The sequence below is a fragment of the Mesoplodon bidens genome (assembly GCF_964165515.1).
Source record: "Mesoplodon bidens genome assembly, chromosome: 10".
Classification (NCBI taxonomy): domain Eukaryota; kingdom Metazoa; phylum Chordata; class Mammalia; order Artiodactyla; family Ziphiidae; genus Mesoplodon; species Mesoplodon bidens.
In genome coordinates this window covers 8,768,420-8,790,550 of record NC_138172.1, presented here as the reverse complement: position 1 = coordinate 8,790,550, position 22,131 = coordinate 8,768,420, and the positions used below count along the sequence as shown (strand labels likewise).

Here is a 22,131-nt window from a genome sequence, read left to right as displayed (position 1 = left end):
CTTGGGAAGTACCTGAACTTCCTGGTGCCTCAGTTTCCTCATCTGTTAAATGGATATAATATGAGTAGCTAATTTTTGAGCAATGGAGTTAAGTGAGCCACTTATAAGTAGTAAGCCCTACGTAGATTTTGTTAAATTTTGTTTTTATTCTATAATAAAACAGCAACAGCATCACAATAATATAAGCTCCCATCTCCTAGGTCCTTACTAGGAACTAAGTATTTCATAGGCTCCAGCTGCTTCTTCCTGACATCATTCCAACTCCAATTCTCAGACACCAGCTGGGAGTCGTACAATTCAGTTCAACTCCAGCACTAACTAACCGGGGTTAGCACGGACCCCACAGGTTAAGGGCTCGGTCCCACAAGACTGCCCCCACTTCACACGCCAGCCGCAAATGGGGTCCCCAGACTACCCTCCCTTCTTCCCAGCTGACTACAACTTCAGGAGTTCCCAGGATCCTCCCTTAGGTTTAGTCATTTGTTAGAATAACTCACAGAACTCAAGAAAGCGCTGTACTTATTGTTACAGTTTATTATAAAGGAAACAAATGACAGTCGGGTGACGAGGCACACAGGGAGCTGTCAGAAAGGGTCCCGAGTGTAGGCGCCTCTGACCCCGCAGAGCTGGGATGTGCCACCCTCCTGGCACGTGAATGTGTCAACTTGGAAGCTCCCTCAACCCTCATCATTCCACGTGTTTTTATCAAGTTTCATTACGCAAACACAATTCATTAAATCATTGGCCATTAGTAACTGAACTCAGCCTTCAACCCCTCTCCCCTCCCTGGAGGTGGGGGGGGTGCTGAAAGTCCCCCCTCTCTAATCAGTTGGTTGGTTTTCTGGCAACCAGCTCCCCAGGAAACCTACCATGAGTCATCTCATTAGCATACAAAGCACACTCCCCTCGCTAAGGAAATTCCAAGGGTTCTAGGAGCTCCGTGCCAGGAACTCGGGTCTTGTACACGTTCTTTGAGCACGTTATCTCATTATCATTATTCCTTTCTGAGGATGAGAAAACTGAGATTCTGAAAGGTTGAGTTACCTGCCCCAGGTCACACGGCTGTAGGAGACCGAGCTGGGAATGGCCCCGCGTCTGTCCAACCGTAGGCCCTTTTCTTTCCTCCACACCAGACACATGGCCCAAAGTCCAGCAGTCAGAGAAGGAAGTGTCCAAACGAAGCAGGCTGCCTCTCACTCTGATGTCCCGAATTCATCCCTGTGGACTCGCAGCTTGTCACCACGGAGGGGGAGAGCTGTCACTAAAAGTAAAAGAACTAATTCACTCTGGGAACCCTCTGGGGGGACAGCAATAGGGTGGTGGTCCCCTGTCAGGTGCTGAGTTTGACGCAGAAAGAGGAAAGCAGCTTTCTCCTCACTTCACAGAAGCACAGCACCCACTCTGGAAAGCAAGCAAGCCCTCAGGCCTGGCTGCAGACAAAGGAAGAGCCAGCACCGCCGGGCCTGGCAACGACCACAAGCCCTCATGGATGTGCTGCAGCCGAGCAGGCCCCTGTGGGGCTCCTGGGCATGGAAGCCTTTCAGTGTCCCCCATTTCTGGTTTGGAGGGAATGGACTCCGGCCTCCATGACCTTCCCTGAGTTCTAAAGGGCAGATCCGAACAGGTGCTAATCAGGGGAGGGAGGGGACGCAGAGACAAGAGGGGAGCAGCCAAGAAACAGCAGTGCAGCCTTGGGGCAGGGTCCTGGTTCAGCCTCAAGGGATACACAGAGTATCTTTGAGCTCTTTTACAGAACGAAAACCCCCAACAAATGGCAGATGTTAGCATTCTTCATTCCAGAGAAGGTCACGGTTTGATAACCTCGAAGAGCTCATCAGGAGACCACCTGAAGGCAGATTGAAGGAGTGCAGCCCCTGCACACACCCTGATCCTTATCAGCAACCCCGCCCCTGAACCACAGCTATAAAACCCCTCACCAAATCCTCCCAGGTTGGGACCCACAGATTTTCAGGGCACGAGCCCACTGTACCCCCCTTTGCCTGGCAAAGCAATAGAGCTATTCTTCTCTATTAATACTTCACCCAAAACTCTGACTCCGAGATTCAATTCGGTACCAGCACACAACGGCTGGAGTTTTCAGCCTGAGAGTCAGCAACCACAGCAGAAGACGAAAGAAAGAGAAAGTCCCAGAAGTCCCTGACCACACAAGTGACTGAATGGATTTGTTCAGGGGTACGTGAAAATTCCTGGCCAAGACCCTGCAAGATGCCTGCGGGTTACTGTGAAGGAACAGGCAGTGTGTGTGCAAAAAGAGATAGCAGCCAGGCCAGTCAGGGCTTCACTCGGTCCCACAGGCACATAGACGTTGGGCTAAGATAAAATCCAACCTCAGATTCGATTTCAGAAAGGCAACATTTGATGCCTTCTTCTCTTAAGAGCCAACTGATACGTGATTAATGCAATTTTTTTTGCATTCAAGTTAAGCCCTCCAAAAATGTGTCTTATTAAATGCAGACAACTGGTCTGTACGTAGAGGTAGCATCTGATGGGGGGATGTGAACGACCAAGATCTATTTTAATTACAATACGACCGCAAGCGGACTTGCCCAGTTCACCGTCACAGCTGCCATCAAAGTCTTCATCCAGGTAAACCTGACGATTTTCACACTGAAACCCATAATAATGATAATAAAAATGCTGCTCCAGATGAAACAATAGAACAATGAGAGGTTTATTAGTGCTCCCTCTGACATCCAACCTGGAAAGTCTGCCTATGCTGACAGATGAGTTAGGGACAAAGAAGAGCTGCCCATTTAACAGAATCCGTTTTGGAGTCTCAGCACGTCAGAAAGGGGCTAAAAAAAAAAAAAAAACAGTCGGGGAAATATCTGAGGATTTGTGAATGTAAACAGTGTTGATGGTTTTTTCAGGTTCAACTTTATCTTGACTTCGCAGCCAGCATCATTAAGCAAACATTTTTAAGTTCAATTGCATCTTGAGTGAAGCCAGCTGCCATCATCAGGCAAACATTAGATTTGGGACATGTGTCCATACAAAAATGATTTGCTCTATTGACTGCGACACCAACAGAACAAACTCTGGACCAGCTGAGTCTATCAGAATCAGCTTCTTTCATCCTCACCTCGCCACCCCCTCCCCTCAAATCCCCTGTCCGTCAGAGAAAATTGTCTCTCTCCTTCCCTCCAAGGGCTGTTATGGTCCAGAAATGCAGGACCTCACACCCCTTTGCCTCAGAAGAGGACTCTAACCCCAACTGCCTCAATTATCTTGTTTAAGGGGACAAACCTAATAAATCAAACGCTCTCCTGGCTACTGAACAGTGTAAACTTACAGCTGTTTCATGAACTATTTCAGGGTCAAACACTCCTAGTATCTGAACTGTAATCATGTGTTGTCTCTGCTCCTATTCCTCTAAGATTATCCCAGAACTATTCTGCAAAGGAAAAATCCTACACAGAAGCTGGCACCTTGCTTCGTGTTTTCCATCCCAACCCCCAAAGCCAGAGTTTTACAATCAAGACTTAAAAAATTTCCTAGACACTCAGGTTAGTGCTGATGACGATGCTCGTTGTGGGCAACGAGCAGAGTGGATTCTGTTCAGTGAAGACTTTCCTAGTTATGGGTCTGGACCCCAAGGAAAACTCCTCAAAGCTGTTGGCTGATCTTCATGCTACAGAGGGACCAGACCTGTAGTGCTGGCCTGTGAAGTCTACCCCCAGACACGTAAAGGGAATTTCTGTTAACTCTGTAAGGATCTGTTTCAACTGAAGGTGGCTACAAATTCTTTGCCACTCCTTCCATCAAGAGGTGGGTCCACTACCTTGAGGGCATCATTCTAAGTGAGATAAATCAGACAGAGAGAGATACTGTATGACCTCACTTATATACGGAATCTTAAAAAAACAAAATGAACCCCCAAAACCCCAAAAACCAACAAAAAAGATACATGCACCCCAATGTTCACAGCAGCACTATTTACAATAGCCAAGACATGGAAGCAACCTAAGTGTCCATCAACAAATGAATGGATAAAGAAGATGTGGTACATATGCACAATGGAATATTACTCAGCCATAAAAAAGAATGAAACAATGTCATTTGCAGCAATATGGATGGACCTAGAGATTATCAAACTAAGTAAAGTAAGTCAGGTAGAGAAAGACAAATATCATATGATATCGCTTATATGTGGAATCTAAAGTAAATGATACAAGTGAAATTATTTGCAAAACAGAAACAGACTCACAGACATAGAAAACAAACCTATGGTAACCAAAGTGGGGGGGATAAGGAGGTTGGAATTAACATATACACACTATTATATACAAAATAGATAAACTACAAGGACCTAATGTATAAAACAGGGAACTGTATTCAATATCTTGTAATAACCTACAATGGAAAAGAATCTGAAAAAGAATCTGAATCACTATGCTGTATGCCTGAAACTAACACAACACTGTATATGAACTATACTTCATTTAAAACAAACAAACAAACTCGTAGAAACAGATCAGATTGGCGGTTGCCAGAGGCCGGGGGTGGGGGTGGGTGAAATGAATGAAAGGGGTCAAGAGGTACAAACTTCCAGCTACAAAATAAACAAGTCCTAGGGAGGTAATGCATAGCATTACATAGCTGACTACAGTTAATAATACTGGATGGTATATTTGAAAGTTGCCAACAGAGTAGATCTTAAAAGTTCTCAGCACAAGAAAAAACAAATTGTAACTACGTGTGATAACAGATGTTAACTAAACACTGTGGTGAGTGTTTCACAATATATACATGTATCAAATCATTATGCTGTACACCTGAAACTAATAAAATGTTCTATGTCACTTACAGCTCAAATAAAAAATAATTAAGAAGTGGGATCCACTTATTCTCCCTGTAAAGAAAAAGGACTGGCCTTGAGAACTGGGCAAAAGTGCTGCCATGCCAGAAGTAACTTCTGGGCCTGGGCTTTAAGAAGACTGGCAGCTTCTACCTTGGTCTGTTGGAAGCCAAGAGCCAGGTAAGAAGCAGGAATACTCTGAGTCCATCCTGCTCCATATGGAGGGGCTCTGAGGACGAGACACCACGTAGGAGAGAGAGAGGCCAGGCGGCAGCAGGGTGACGACGTGTGAGTTAGTAAAGAACCACCTTGAAGGCAGGTCCTCCAGCCTCAGCTGCCTTCACTGATGATGCCAGGTGGATCAAAACCAACCTCCCGCTGAGCCTTTCCCAAGTTCCTAATACCCACAAAACTGTCAGCAAAATACACAGGTCACTGAAAACGATTAAGCTTGGGGAGAGTTGGTTATGCGGTAATAGATCATTGCAATAGAATTCATTTACCGAAGATGCTTACATGGCAAGCATTTTCCCACATCAGGGCCTTTACAGTGTTGTTGTTGTTTTTTCCTTCTGACTGGGATGCTGTTCTTCTAATTGCTTCTGCCTGGGATGTTTGTCCGACCACGTCCTTCGAAGTGCTCAGGCTGTACATCAAACACCTCCAGCTCAGAAAGCCTGCCCTGACCACACTTTCTGAAGTGTGTGCTCCCAACACACACAATCCGAGTCTCCCTTTATCCCAACACCCAGCTGAAATACCTTCCCTGACTCATTTTTTTCCTAGTTAATAATGGGTGTCCCCATTCCTTAAGAATATGGAGCTTTGTCTTCTCTGTTCATGGCCATGATTTCAATCCCCCAGAACAGTGCATGGCACATATTAGGTACTCAAGAAATATCTGCCGACCAAAGTAAACATTCCTTTAAAAAAAATAAAGAAAGAATATGTATATCACCAGAATACTTGAGGAAACAAAATGGACCTCCAAGAGGAAAAAGTTGTAAGTTGTGATAAAATTACATTGTAATAAAGCAAATAAAAGCTTTTATCCCTCACTTAACCCGGTTCTTGTGGTTCTTGTGTTTCCAAATTAAGAATCTAAAGGAATGTTTTAAATTTTTCCTTCCTGATTCTCCAGAGTAAGACGCTGGACATTAAAATATCATTTACAACAGACATTACTCCATTATCGAGCAACGCTTCCCTCTTAAATGCAACCCATTTTTCTCACCTCAAGATTTCAATTTAAAATGTACACGAAGGTGCAATTTTGTTAAGCGAAAACCGTGAATTCAAGGGTATTGCCACAGTGCCACCTGGTGGTGAATGCTGATTCTGCACATTTTTCTCCTGACTCAACGTGGGAATAAGCAGGAAAGGAATCTTGCACCTCAGATTACAAAATGTGTGACATATGAGATCTTATTCGAGATGCAATGTTTTGACATGGGTAGTATTATTCCCATGTCATGGAGGCTGAGAGAAGGGAAAGGACAAACATTTATTGATACCTAATACGGACTATATTAGGTAAGGCCTTTTGAATCATTTTTCTCATTTAATACTTGAAATAATCTCAGGATATTGATACTACCGTCATGTAAATAAGGAGACTTGCGCATGCGCACCGTGATGTTCAGTGTCTTGTCAGACATCTAGTCAATGGAGGTTTGGATCCAGGAATGCTGGCCTCTGAGCCTGTTTCCACTGTATCGTACAGCAGCACTAAACAGCTTCACCAAGTTTGCCAAGCCGGTAAATGTTAGAGACAAAACCAAAGCCCCAGACTTCTGGCTCCGAAGTTAACTCATTCTATCAACATTTATTGAGTGCCTACTCTACGCCAGAGATTCTGCTGGATGCTGGGACATCCCAGCGACCCATATCTATCACGGTGTTCTTTCTGCAGCCCCAGAAAGCCAGTCATTGCCTTTTCCTTCAAAATGTGACCAACACATCAAAATCCATCCACTCATTCATTCATCCAACAAATAGTCATCAAACTAAATTTCACTGTGGCCCAAAGCAGAAATAGTCCCTGCCATCATGGAGCTTATAGCCCAGTTGGAGAGACAGATATTAATCAAATAATCACAATAAAATGTAAAATACCCATCGTGGCAGAGCTGGGGGTAGGAGAGATGTGGTACATAAGGGCGTATAATAGGGAGAGTTGACAGTTCAGATCATCACGAAGTCATGAGGAAGCCAACGGAATAGTAGGAGTTATGGAGGCAAAGAGGAGAGGAAAGAATTCCAGGCGGAGGAACCTGCATGTGCAAAGGCCCTGAGGTACTTGACGGATATGTATCATCCGAAATACAAAAAGCCTTTCCACCAGGCTTCTGCCTTACGTCAGAAAATAGAAGTACATTCTACAGACCTCAGATGCACTCAGAAAACCTGAGGTAACTGAAACAATCCCAAGATGCCCATTTTGTAACTATCAAGTAATTAGAAGAGCCTCAAATTTGTGTACTACTTTCAATTTCCAAAACACTTTTACACCCAGATTATGTTTACTCTTTCCCAAAGAGAAACTTATGGTTATTCTTGCACACACAGAGGAGAGGGAGGCCCAGAAAAGCCAAAGGAGCTGTCCACAGTAGCTGGTAGCCCTCAGAAAACTTCGCAATCCCAATCCAATTATGTTTTCACCACGCTTCCTGGTGTTAAATTACAGTGTAACTGACTCCATGGTCACTGCTAATTTACCACGCTGCAATCTGAGAGTAACCATTTGACAACTAAATCAAAATTAATTCTGATTTTCACATTATTAATGTTCTTAGCTTCCTAGACAACAACTTTGCTACATGTACTTCACTGGTCAGCAGTACTTCGGTTAATATTCTGGTCTAAAAAACAGATACCAGGGCTTCCCTGGTGGCGCAATGGTTGAGAGTCTGCCTGCCGATGCAGGGGACACGGGTTCGTGCCCCGGTCCGGGAGGATCCCACATGCCGCGGAGCGGCTGGGCCCGTGAGCCATGGCCGCTGAGCCTGCGCGTCCGGAAAAAAAAACAGATGCCAGTCTCCTGTTTTCTTGGCTATCTGATCAACACTCAACTGGGGAATTTAATCAACTGATCGATTTCAAACTAGTTAATTTTTTCCACTGAATTGCTCAATTCTTTAATGGATTTTTAGCAAATTGATCAGTTACATGAGAGTTGGGAAGATACAGCAGGATAGATCAATTAACTTTAAACTTAGTACGAGAGTGGGATAGGAGGGAATAAAAGCTATCATTTGTATTCCATAGATAAAATTCAAACCCGTGGTAAACCGCATTCACCAAAATCACTACCAGAGAAAAGCAAACCCTGTCATTCATTTATTTGTGCATGCACACATGCATTTATACCTTCTTTCAGTCATTGTCATTAACTTTGTATCTACTAAGTGCCAGACCTGGGCCAAGTAGGATGGTACAGAAATGATTAAGAGGAGGGTACAGTACAAGAGTATGCCAACTACCAATTTCTTGCTTTTCAGCTCCAAATCCATCTTTCACTGCCTGCTCCGTGAAAATATCTTCCGAAGACGACAAGATGCTAAATGTTGTCAGTAGAGGGCGCTGGAGAAACACTGCAAGAAGAAGAGGCTTCTCTTTCCACTCCCACGCTTTTCCATTTGCTTCTTCTGGTTTCTACCAAGAGCTGTTGCCAGCAGTGTTGGGGGGGGGCAGGGCGGGGGAACAGCTGGTGACCGTCATCCCCATCAAGTTTCAGTGACATCTACAGGATGGATCTCCAGGGAGTCACAGGCACCCAGCAGCCAGCTCCCAGCTTCACCCCACCTGCACCTGCAAGGGGTTTCTCCTGCTTGCTGGTCTCTGCCTCTCCTCCTGTTGTTTCCTGCTTGCCCTGCAACTGTAGACACCCACCCACACCCACCCCCGCCCAGAGAACATCCCCGCACAGTGGCTGCAGGGTTGAAGTTCAACCCAGTCTGAATCCCCACTTAGGAAGGGGGTCCACCTTCTCATTATGTCCCTTCCTTCAGACTCTCCCTTGGCCCTACGGTATTCTTTGGGCTTCTCTTTACTCCTCTCTCGATAAGCTCTGATATAGGCAATAATTCTTTGACCAGTGGTGATCAAGCAGGGGTCACTTTCAGACCAAGGGACAGTGGTGATGGTCTAGACATGTTTTCAGTTGTCACAACAGGGGAAGGAGGAAGCAGTGTTCCCGGCAGCCAGTGTGCAGAGGCCAGGGATGCTGCTAAACATCCTCAGGGCAAAAACACTCCCCTGAATTCAGAATGATCCAGCCCCAAATATCAACAGTTGCTGAAGCTGAGCAACCCTGCTTCATAGTCAGCTTTCCCTGTTGAGATGACTGTGTGGGTTTTTTTTCTCCTCCTGGACCGTAACTGATGCAGAGGTTGAGAAAGAAATGCAGAGAGATAAATTAAATCAGACCCTGGGAAGTTTCCTCACCAGGCTCTTGTCTTAGCAGCTCTGGCTTGTCTAAAGAACCCTGCTATGTTTTTAATTGTATTGTTTGACCTGTTGTTGCTGATGGAGTGAGAAAAAACACAAGTGCTGGAGGATGAAAAGAGGAATCCTGGGAAATTTTTTTTTTCCTTTAGCTTGGCATGGAATTTTCTTACTGATGAATGGGGAACACATACTCCACACACTCCAACTGCTATTCCCTGCCGAAAACAGATGGTGGGAACAGTGAATAAGGACACCACAAGATGGCAGCTCAAGTGCTCATTAACAAAGAGAATTTAAACATGAAATACTAGAATATAAAGTGTAACACAAAATCACCTCCTATTAGAGTGAGAAGGGCACTGAAAGACCACCAGTCCAATGGTACCCAAATCAGGAGGAAAATCAGAGACATCTGGAGATTTTCTGAAGAATACAGCTTCTGGGGCCCCAGCCCATAATGATTAAATCAGAGTCTCTGGGAGGCAAGAGAGTCTAATGCTTTTATTTTAAACAGAGCCACTGCTGGCCTATAGGGCACCTTTATGAAAAATAGAAAAGGCATTGTTCTCTGAACCAGGTACATGACTTGGCAGGTAGAGAATCTGGGTGTTAGTCCCCTCCCATCCTCTCAGGCAAGTTCACTTGTGCAGTGCACAACCTGCACAACTCTACATGGGAGCCCTGATTTGCAAAACGAAGAAACTGAGGCCCACAGAATTCAATTTCATTCTTTTGCTAATTTATTCTCTGGCCCATTCATTCACTCAACCACTGAGCGCTTGATACAGGCCAAACTCTGTGGGAATAAGATGAATAAGACATGGCCTCCACCCTCAGGGAATGTACAATCCATCTGGAAAACAACTTGAACAAAATGCTTTTGTGTATGTTATTGCATCTGATCATCCAACAACACAGAGAGGTAGGGAGTAGTATTATTATCCCAGTTGGACAGGTTGAGAAACAGAGGGTGTGAAACGTGCAAGATCACACACAAAATCCGGTCCTGAGATGGAATCAGAACTCAGACCCTCAAATCTCAGGGGAGTTCTTGTCCCTTAATTCAATGTTGCCTGCTCTAGGAAGCCACAGTGTTGCCCCAGATCCCAGCCTCGCACACAGCCTATCCCCCCAAAGGCGGGCTGTCAGGAGTCATTTTCTTCCCTAGTCTCACATCCTTGGGTTTTCTCCCTGACGAGGGAGACCTGTCTGTCAGATAGACATCCATGCACACAGATGCCCTCTCAGTTCCAATGACTGGATCTGAGAATGAATGAGAAATTGCAGAGGAAGGCAGGACCACATGAAGGTAGTAAATGGATCTCCTGTTCCTGGAAAACGTACCCAGGGTTCATCTCTCCTCTAACAATTAAGTGTTTTCTTCACAGCGCTAATCACTAGATGACACTAATGCTTAACTCTGGATTTGCTTCTGCCATACACATGTCAGTGCTTGGAGGATTGGGATTTGCCTGACTTGTTCGGTTGCATCTCCCAGAAGGAGGACAGTATCTGGCTCATAGAAAACACTGGCTGAAAAAATGCATGAAGGAAGAAAGGAAGGAACACATTTTATAGAGCTCATGAAGCCGGGCCAACCAAACCTTTATCTGCCTTTAGGAGAAAAGCCAAAAGCAATGTGACTTTGTAATTTCAACAAGAAGCCATAAAACCCTCTATCTTTAATAATGCAGTGTCTTCTTTGTCAGGAAACGAGTATTTCCTTTCCAAAGCCGTACGTTTATAGCTAAGACATTTTTTGCTTCACTGTCAATAAAGAAATTTTCTTCAAGTGGCACTAGCCAGTTTATGTTCCCTTTCTTTTTATGGGAACAGTTAAAAAAAAAATCCATCTCGTCATTTTGTGCCACTCCAACGCGCCAGAATAAACCATCCAAATCAAATGTGGACAGGATGAACACCATGCTAGTGATGCATCACAGAGCCACAAAATACTAGAGGTGGGAGAAGTCTTACAGAGTATGTGTGTCAGTCTCATATTCTTAAGGACACAAGGAACTGCAGCCCAGACTGGTTAAAGGAATTACTGAAAACCACATGGCAAGGTGGTATCAGGGCTGGGACCAGATCACAGCTGTCACTGATGGTTCATTTCTTCTGTTAAGGTGATCAGATCAACTACACTTCAATAAATTTTTTTAAAAGATAAAAATAGTTTAAAATAAATAAATAAAAAATTTAAAAAGATTATTAGAAATAGAATCACAGCATCAGGCATCTGTGACACCAACCTGCACTTTCATGGAGCAATGAGAAAAGAAAAATGTGGCTCTAATTCAGCTGCCCTATCTTCCATTTCTAGTCTCACCACCCAGTTCTGGGATGAATGGGTGTGACTTGAAGTTGAATGTGTCAGGTAGATTTTGTGGCCTACAAACCGCAAACTCAAAGCCTAGTGGCTTAAAGAAGTGACCACATATATAGCACATGGTGCTATGGGTTGGCAACCGGGGCTGGGCTCAGCTGGAAGATTCTTCTGGCCTCAGTTCACTCATGAATCAGCCATCAGCGGCTGGTTATAGGAAGCCCCGTTTCTGGGGGGAGCTGGTATATCCGCTGGGGTGATCACAGAGATCAGGTCATGTGCCTGCCATCCCTCGGCAAACTAGCTGCGCTCGTCAACACGGCAGTGGCAGGGTTGTGAGAAAGAGAAAAAGCCCGTGGGGCCTCTTGAGGCCTAGGCTGGAGCTGGCATGCCCTTCCTCCCAGTATTCTACTGGTATGTCAGACCACAGGCAGCCTACCTTCAGGGGCAAAGACAAGACTCCACCTCTTTATGGGTGGAGCTTAAAGTCACATTGCAAAGGCATGGGAACAAGGCAGGAATGAATTGGGGACCACTTTTGCAATCTCCCATGTCAATCAACAAGGTGAACACACCCTTCCCCCATTGCACTAGAGTCTGGCACACCCTGCTTTACAAGAATCTCCCAGCCAATCAGGACATTCATGCACATCTTTACTGAGTATAAGCTCACATCACTATTAAGAGATAGTAAGAGGACACGATATTTGAAATGGAGAAAGTCACCAACCCCTTCGGGGAAGTTGGGTGCACAGAGCCACCTTAAATAGTTACACACCGGAAGTTTACTTAAACAGTAGTTAAGTGTGTGGGTCCTGGAGACACCAGCCTGGGTTTGAACCTCAGGGTGACCATTCAGCAGCTGTGTGACCCCACACAAATTACTGAACCTCTCCAGACATCAGTTTCCCTGTTGGCAAAATGGGATGAGCATCACCATATGGTTTCATAAGCCTGGAGTGAAGATTAGGTGGAATAATGCACAGGCCTCACACCCAGGAGGCATAACAAACACTGCTGACCACCAGCTTTCCTGTGATTATAATAAAAGAAGGCGAGACAAACTTTCTCTCCTGCACCCCTGGCACTTTCGTCTTCTGGGTCCAGGCAGAATTCGGTGCCTTGTGGCTCTGTCATCCACAAAGGGGAGAGGCCTCGGGAGAGGGCAGTGGCCCAGCCCAGGAGAGCAGTCAGATATCCCAACACTACAGGATGGAGGGGAAGACAGCACTGGCCTCTCTCCCGTGCTGCATCCTTAGAGGGGGCAGGACCACCCAAAAGGTATAATGAGCAGAGACAGGGTGTCCACCCTAAGCTCTATGGCATTCAGACCTACAGAAAAGGTCCCAGGAGAAACCAGCCCCCGAGAAGCATGGGGGGCCACGACAGCCAGGAGTGAGACCAAAGAGGCCTTCACGTGCCCTCTGGGCCACGGGAACCCCATGGGGCCCTCACACAAGCCTGGGGATGGCGGGGGGCTGCTCGAAACATAAACCAGTCTGAAGGTCTTGCCCTTTCTGACAAATGGGGGAAGGGCCAAGGCAGACTGATTTGGTTTAGAAACACAGAGAATGTGGATTGTTTCTGGTGTCTTCTTCTCCCCAACTCCCCCCTCCCCCTCCCCCCTTTCTTTTTCTTCATGTGATACTGGTGCATAAGTCCATTTCACCCGCCCATAGAGCACAAGCTCAGCTAACAAACAACCTCAAAGTTGGGAAAATGTGAATGGCCACCAGCTCAAACGGTGAACTCTACCATCTCAAGATACCGAGGTCTGAGAGACCCCTAGTGGCCACTCTGAGGTAGCACAACCTCAAAGTTGGGCTTAGCCTTGAACCTGGGGTTGACCCCTGTTCTTGATCTTGGCTGAGTGACTTCACCCCTCTAAGCCTCAGCTGCTGCTGCTGCTCTGAGGATTAAAAGCGTAAAACTTGTACAGCATTTAGAGAAGTTCCTGGTGCAACTGAAGAGTTCAATAAATACTGGCCCCCGTCTTACTATCACCTTGCAGATGAGCACACTGAGACACGCAGAGGACTCTGCCAAAGCAGAGGCACACTCGTGCATCAGGGGCCAGATCAGATCCACGTGTCCAGCAGATTCTCCGAGGGCAGCTGTGGGTTCATTTTACCACATGCCCTTCCAGCCCCACCAGCTGGGATACCCGCTTGTTCTAATGACACATCAGGGCTCTTCCCTGAAGGCACCCCGGACACCCATCAGAGAGGAAAGGGATTTGGAATTCCAGCCTCGGCCCACAAGCCCTACGCTGGCAGCTCCTTATGAAAACAGTCTCCCCTCACACGCCAGCGTGCTGATGGGTGCTGGTTTATTTCAAGGTAGAGCTGTGGCCAGCGCCGTGACGGCTGGAGAAAGCAAATGGGAACCAACAAGGGAGAGATGGCCCCAAGGCAAACAGCCAGCCGGCGATCGACAGAACTCATCTGTCGGCAAGCCGGACACCAAACTCAAGTGGGTCTGCTGCCAGTCTGAAGCATTTATCTTGAAGGCTGAGATGCAGTGGGTGTGCCAGGAGAACAAGTTTGCATTTCAAAGATGTCTCGAGGAGAAGTGGTACCTGGCCTGCCAACAAGGTCTCTGAAGGTTTGTAACCCCTCAGCATCCAGCAAAACAATCACTTTATAAAGGCGGCTTAACTCTGTCAGAGGCTCAGCTGGGTGACGTGGGGCATTTTCTCACGCTTCCCCCCAGAAACCCTGCGAGGTTCTCCACCCACGTGTTAGAGGTCAGAGGATCACCCCAGCAGGAAATCAGATGGTAACCAGAAGCTGATCAGTCACCCTTCCCTCCCAGGTACGTTTCTACAAGGCCAACTTAGCCATTGGGCCTAAGAGGCAATACTTCTAGGGGACTTTGAACATGTTTTAATTTTTTTAATAAAAAATGAATTTTTAGGGTGAAGAAAATATTTCACTACAGGATGTTAATATGTTTGTCTTTATGCCAACGTATTTCTTTTTCCTTAAGTGGCAGTGAAAGTGCCTGGTCCCATGACCTGGGTTAATCCAAAGGCCAAATGGACATAAAAAATGATGCTTAAAAGGACAAAGCTTTCACTTTGAAATGTTAAAGTGTCCCAGGAAGCAGCAAGCTGATGGAGAAATGGCCCTCGGCTACTCAGGGTCAGGGTCCCTGCTCCCTTTTCCTTGGTTTTCTTGAGCTCATCAACGTCCCCTCACGTGAAGGCTGGTGCCACGTGGTGCCTGGGACTCAGGCTTCGGGACAGTGGGTGTCCAGCTTCAGTGAGCATCAGAATTACCTGGGGAGCTTGCTTACAAAGCTCCCACCTCCAAGAGACACGACTTAGACTGAACCATAAGTAAGTTCACAAATGGCCGTTTCACAAGGTTCAATCTAATAATTCGGCAGATCTGAGTTGGGACCAGGTAAAATGTTTTTCTGTCAAGTGTCCCAAGTGACCCTGATGCAGGGGACCCCGGAACCTTTCTCTCTGGAGTCCGACGGACACGCCTGAGTCTGGTCTCCACTGTCTCTTACCAGCTCTTGCCCGAGTTACCAGGTGCAGCAAAGATTTTAACGGTCAAATGTCCATGTGCTCCTCTACAAGGTCAGCAGTCTCCCCCACCTGTCTCTCCCTTGGCCTTCACCTTCAGGGCCCCATCTTCCAGATGGCAAGGCCACAAGCTGGGAGAGGACCACCCGACCAACTTCCCATCTTTGCTGTGTTAAGCAATGGGGATTTCCAGGCTTACTTGTGGCTGCTGCCTAGCCTGGCCCTTCTTAACTAACACAATTAGTCTTTTCCCTGCACGCTGTGTACAGTGTGACTGTATTTGGAGAAAGGGCCTATAAGGAGGTAATTAAGGAGGTAGAGGGCACAGCCCTAATGTGTTAGGATCAATGCCTGTAAGAGACACCAGGAGGGGGCTTCCCTGATGGCTCAGTGGTTAAGAATCTGCCTGCCAATGCAGGGGACATGGGTTTGATCCCTGGTCCGGGAAGATCCCACATGCCATGGAGCAACTAAGCCCGTGAGCCACGACTACTGAGCCTGCGCTCTGCAACAAGAGAAAGCCAGCACAATGAGAAGCCCCCTCGCCACAACTAGAGAAAGCCCACTCGCAGCAACAAAGACCCCACACAGTCAAAAATAAAATAAATAAATTTATTTTTTTAAAAAAAGAGACGCCAGGAGAAAGCTCACATTCCCTCTGTCCCTGCCACACGAGGACACAGAGCAGCCCTCACCAGGCACCAAATTCAGCTGATGCCTTGATCCAGATGTCCAGCCTCCAGAGCTGTGGGAAATAAATGCCGGTTGTGTCAGTCACAGCCTGAGCAGACCGAGGCTGGGGGACTGTCCTGGTGGGCTCAGGGTAACCACAAGTGAGCGAGGAGGTGGGCGGGCGACAGTCAGAGATGGAAGCAGAGGTCAGAGAGGTGTGATTGCTGGCTTTGAAGATGGAGGGAGGCTCGTCAGCCAAAGAATGGGGGCCGCTCCAGAGCTCTAAAAGGCAAGGCTAGGAATTCTCTCCCAGAGCCCCCAGAAAGCATCGCAGCCCAGCCGACGCCCTGATGTTAGCCCAGCCAGCCCCAGTTTAGACTTCTGACTTCTAGGACTATAAGATAATAAGTTTGGGTTGCGTTAAGCCATAAGGTTTATGGTAATTTGCTAGAACAGCCACAGGAAACCAGAGCAGGAACCAACCTGAAAGAGATCCCAGTGGCCAAAACTGGGAGCACTGGGACCAAAAAATATCCATAGCATAATACTGGATTACAACTCAAAGTGTATGATAAATATCTGAGTTAATGCATCCATACTGATATAAACGACTGAATGAATGAATACATGGGAAGAAGAGATAAGTCTCCATTTAGGGAATAATTTCAAATAATAGAAGTAGATATTTCAGATAACTGCATCACTTTGCTGTACACTTTGCTGTACACCTGAAACTAACACAACATTGTCAATCAACAATACTCCAATATAAAATAAACATTTTTAAAAAAGAAGAAGTAGACACTTCACCCTGCAGGCAGAGCTTAACCATCCACCTCAGGTGAGCACAGACTCCACCTAGTGACTTGCACCCAGACTAGGGGTATGGGAAGGGGTTGGGGGCGGGGGGGCGTGGAACACAGACCTAGAAAACCTAAACTCCACATGCTCAAGGGTGACTCAGGAGGGGGGTCACTCTTGGTGCCGCCATGAGACCCCGATCTCATCACGAGAAAGATCAGACCCAAATCGAGGGAAATCCAACAAAAGATCTGACCAGTACTCTTCAAAACCGTCAGTCATGAAAAATAAGGAAAGACGAGAACCACAGCTCAGAAGAGACACACTGCTGGGTGCTGCGTGGGGTCCTAGATGGGATCCTAGAACAGAAGGGGGCACTGGTGTGGAAACTGATGACACGGGAATAAAGTCTGGAGTGTAATGAATAGGTGAGGAGTGGGGAAGGGAGGGAAGAGATGAGGAGGGGAGGGGAGGGGAGGGAAGAGATGAGGAGGGGAGGGGAGGGGAGGGAAAAGATGCAGAGGGGAGGGGAGGGGAGGAGAGAGGAGGGGAGGGGAGAGATGCAGAGGGGAGGGGAGGGCAGAGATGCAGAGCGGAGGGGAGGGGAGAGTAGGGGAGGAAAGGGGAGGGGAGGGGAGAGATGCAGAGGGGAGGGGAGGGAAGAGATGCAGAGGGGAAACGTGATTATTTCTTAGCAACCTGAGTTTGTGGTTACAATGCCCCAGCAGCCACATAAACAACAAGGATGGGGTGAATATTATCATTTACTTCATAGTGCTAGTTAGAAACACTGACACACAGAGAACCCCGTAGGCAAAGATATGTAAGCGTACAGTTACCTTTAGTCTACACCCGAGGGGCAGTTCACTAACATTGGAAATTCCCTAATCAGGAATCCACATCGAAGTGGTGGGGGGTAGTGTCTAGTGGACTCTCATGGGGGGGGGGTCCAAACTCCAGAAGCCGCCACCTGAAGCACTTCAAACCTCTCCGTCTAAATCTGCTCTAGAGGGTCATTAGTTAGCAGATGAGGCGTTAGAAATAATTTTTCCCTGATTCAATGAGTGAAGTTCAGGGTATGTGTGAGGCTGGAAGTACGGTGATGCAGACCCTCCATGCCGGTCAGCGCCGGACAAGCAGCCGCCAAGCCACATGGCGCCTCGTGTCTGGAATGCCAGGGGTCCTGTCCCCCCCACCCGCCTTTGTCTCCTCGCCGGTCGCCGGTCGGATTAGAAAGCTTAGCTGCTGTGTCACTAACCCTTTCAGACAAAGGGCCTGTTGAAGCCTCTAAAAGCACCAAGGGTCTGTTTCTGTTTTGTACATAAGTTCATTTGTATCATCGTTCTAGATTCTACACAGAAGTGATATCATAGGACATGTGTTCTTCTCTGATTTACTTCACTTAGTATGATCATCCCTAGGTCCATCCACGTTGCTGCGGGTGACACTGTTTCATTCCTTTTTATGGGTGAGTAATACATTCCACTGGACATATGTACCACCTCTTCTTTATCCATTCATCTGTCGATGGACATGTAGGTAGCTTCCATGTCTTGGCTACTAGTGTACACAGTGCTGCAATGAACATTGGGGTGCATGTATCTTTTCGAATTATGGTTTCCTCCAGATATATGCCCAGGAGAGGGATTGCTGGATCATATGGCAGCTCTATGTTCAGTTTTGAGGAATCTCCAAACTACTCTCCGTAGTGGCTACACCAATTTATATTCCCACCAACAGCGCAGGAGGGTTCCCTTTTCTCCACACCGCCTCTAACATTGATTGTTCGCAGACTTTCTGATGATGGCAATTCTGACCAGTGTGAGGTGGAACCTCACGGTACTTTTGATTTGCATTTCTCTAATAATTTTTGATGTTGAACATCTTTTCATGTGCTTTTTGGCCATGAACTTATTTACAAAACAGAAACAGACTCACAGACTTCGAAAACAACTTATGGTTACCAAACGGGAAGGGGGGTGGGTGGTAAATCAGGAGCTTGGGATTAACACATACACACTACTATATATAAAATAGATAATTAACAAGGACCTACTGTATAGCACAGCGAACTCTACTCAATACTCTGTAATGACCTATATGGATAAAGAATCTGACAAAGAATGGATATATGTATATGTATAACTGAACCACTTTGCTATACACCTGAAACTAACACAACATTGTAAATCAACTGTACCCCAATATAAAATAAAAGTTAAATTAAAAAAATACAAAATAAAACAAAAGCACCGCAGGCTGCCAGTTCATGAGCCCACAGGACAGTGTGGGGCTGTTCCCATGGCCACCTGCTCAGTAACAGGTACATGTGTGGCACAGCTCAGCGGGGACAGGATACACCACCCAGAGGCGAGGCGGCGAGGGGACACCTAGAGCCCACACTTGCCTCCAATAAGTGAACCCTTATTGCCAAAAAGAGCTGGCCAAATGAGCATGTGCCCAAGTGGGGATGGGAGGGAGGAAGGGAGGAAGAAAAGGGGAGAGAGGCGAGAAAGGGAGTAAAGGTGGAGATGGGGGAAGGAAAGAGGAGGGAGGGGCCGCTGAGCAGGAGCCCGGCTGGCTCGGGATGAAAGGGGATGAGGGACAGGAGCGGGTTAAGAAGGTCGGTTGCTGACGCAGCGATGGCTGGCCCAGATGCTCGGCCAGCAAGTGAAAATGCGACCTGCTTGCTGAGCAGTTTTTGCTGCCCCTGTGGTCCCTTCCGCTGCCACGAGCTGTCTGTTTCCCAGACAGAGCTGGCTGCAGGAGGAAACATTCTGGCCTGTGACTAAATAAACACAGGCAGGAGAGCTGAGTGGGACCAGTATGAACCGAGGTCCGGGGCAGAGAGGGAGACGGAGGCCCTGGCAATGGCACAAGGGGGTCCTGAGTTCCAGGGAGCGGAATAAAGTTAAGTGTTAGACCAACCAGGGCCCCTTCCTGCTGCAGCCATTGGGCACCAGGGACCCTAACAGCAGAGAGGAGGCCAGCCACGTCCTTCCGGTTTCTCCAGGAAGCAGCAGCTGGAGTCTCTCCTCCTCCAGGAAGCCATCCCTGAATGCCTCGTCCTTAATAATATTTTCCTCCACCATGTGCCTTCTGTGCTGCTTACACATAACACTTTTAGGCACTGAGAAGAGCACAGGGATTTGGAGACGATACGATAGTAAAATACGAATAATAACAGTGAAAATTACTGGGGACCCAGCCTGTGTGAGGCACTTACTCTGTGCCACGCTCCTCGACATGCCCTGTACACATTGTCTCAGCCAATTTTCACAACACATGACACAGGGACTCTGAAAATCCCCATCTTAGTGGTGGGAAAATAAGGAAACTGAGGCACCAAGGAGCCAGGCATCTTTCCCAAGGTCACAACCAGTGGGTAAGGAAGCCAGGATTCAAACCCTGAATCTGACCCTAGCACTTGACACAGTAAGAAAGAAAGGCAAGGACACAGGCTACGTGTCAGTTAAATACAGGAACACATGTGGGCACAGGTGTACATGATGCCTCATTTAAGCACGGTAAGAATTCTGCCAAGCAGATACTCTTGTCCCAATTTTACAGATAATAAAACTAAAGGACAAAGAACATATTCACTGTTGTGATCATAAGAATCACCATCATTAGTCCAGTGTTTGCATTATGGCAGGTGTTGTACTAAATGCTCATATATATTAATTCAGTATATTTCACTGATTCTAACATGCCATCATTGATAAGATGAATCATTAATTTAAAAGAAAAAATACTGCCAATTATAATAGTAAGACTTGTTATGGGTGGAATCGTGTGCTCCCCAAACTCCTGTATTGAAATCCTAACCCCCTGGACCTCAGAAGGTGACCTTATTTGGAAACAGGGTCACTGCAGATGGAATCAGTTAACATGGGGTCACAATGAAGTCCGGGGGGTGGCCCCTGAACCAATATGACTCGTGTCCACAGGAAAAGACCACCGTGTAAGGAGACAGACGTGTACACAGGGAGAACACGATGTGAAGACTGGACTTAACGCTGCTACAAGCCAAGGAGCTACCAGGAGCTGGGAGAGCCCCCCAGAACAGATCCGCCCTCCAGGCTCCAGAGGGAGGACGGCCTGACAACACCTTGATCTAGGACTTTACCCTCCTGAACAGGGAGAGAATACATTTCTGTGGTTTAAGCCACTCAATTGGTTGCGCTTTGTTGCAGCAGCCCTCACACACTAAGACGACACTGTTGCTTGGAAGATGCACTCGAATTATGAGATACTGAAATGTCAGTTGTCCAATCATGAAATAAGATAGTTCGGTCTTCAAAACAAACCCACAAGTGATCCCCAATTTACGGATGGAGAAATCCAGGTACTAAAGTATCTTACCCAAGATCCGTGTTATGCATTGGTGCAGCCAGGATGGAATTCCCCATAGCTGCACGCGTGCACACACACACACACCCCTCTAGATTTATACTTAGGTCCTCAAGTTTTAGACCATTTACAATTACTGACAAAGTTCCATCCCCAAAGAGGGAGGGCCATCTGCCCAAGGGGAGGGTTCACTGACCATTCCTTTTCTGGCCTCTGCGGCCAAAACCAAACCAAAGTTTGCTCAGTGCTCAGGCTGATGTGTGCCTGCAGCTTGGCCTCTTCATCGAGTCGTGGAGATTCTCCAGCCGTGCCCTGGTACACTTCTAACCATCACGCATCAGATGGGAACGGAGGCCTCTTCGAGGCACCCAGCAGGAATGCTGACCGAGGCCACGGCTCGCCCCCTCTGCATAACGAGTGGGACACAAAGTCCCCAGAAGGTTTCTGAAGTCTCCCAGGTGGCCTGGGGGCATCTGTGTCATGGTCTGGCAACCCTACTAAATTCTGGGCATGCCTTTTAGTCCCTTCATCATGTTCCCTACGTGCTTTTAGTTCTGAAAAGCATCTTGAGAAAAGGGCATTTTTAACACCACTCAGAGATACTCCATTTTGGTGATACTCCATTTAACACCCCTCAGAGATACTCCATTTAAGGACGAATAATTCCAGGGCTTTTGTTAAGAATTCATGATAGGGGCTTCCCTGGTGGTCCAGTGGGTAAGAATCCACGCTCCCAATGCAGGGGGCTTGGGTTCGAGCCCTGGTCAGGGAACTAGATCCCACACGCACGCCGCAACTAAGACCTGGTGCAGAATGAATGAATGAATGAATGAATGAATGAATAAATAAATAGATAAATAAATAAATAAATGAGTTCATGATGAAGTGCCAGGGCTCCACACACACAAGGGGGTCAGAAACTGGCATTCACCAGTCTGACCGCAGGAAGGTGGGCTGGCTCTGTTTGTTCCCTGCAGGATCCCTGGTCCCAGCCCAGAGCCTTGCACATAGCAAGCATGCAATAAACCTCACAGAATTAATGAAAGGGGTAAGTCTCTGTCTCAGAGGTTTTCCACAGTCCCCTTGCTGTGTCTAAAATTTTGTCATTATAAACTCATTCCTTTAGACTGAAATAAAAGTCACCTAGTAAAATGCACAATTCCCAGGAAAAGACAA

The 22,131-nt window shown here is 46.9% G+C and overlaps 1 long non-coding RNA gene across 1 annotated transcript in view; it reads right to left on the bottom strand.

The window, feature by feature from the left end:
* LOC308623786 overlaps positions 1-22,131 on the bottom strand; it is a 99,098-nt gene that overhangs the window by 23,098 nt on the left and 53,869 nt on the right. The gene's annotated exons all lie outside the window — the stretch shown is intronic.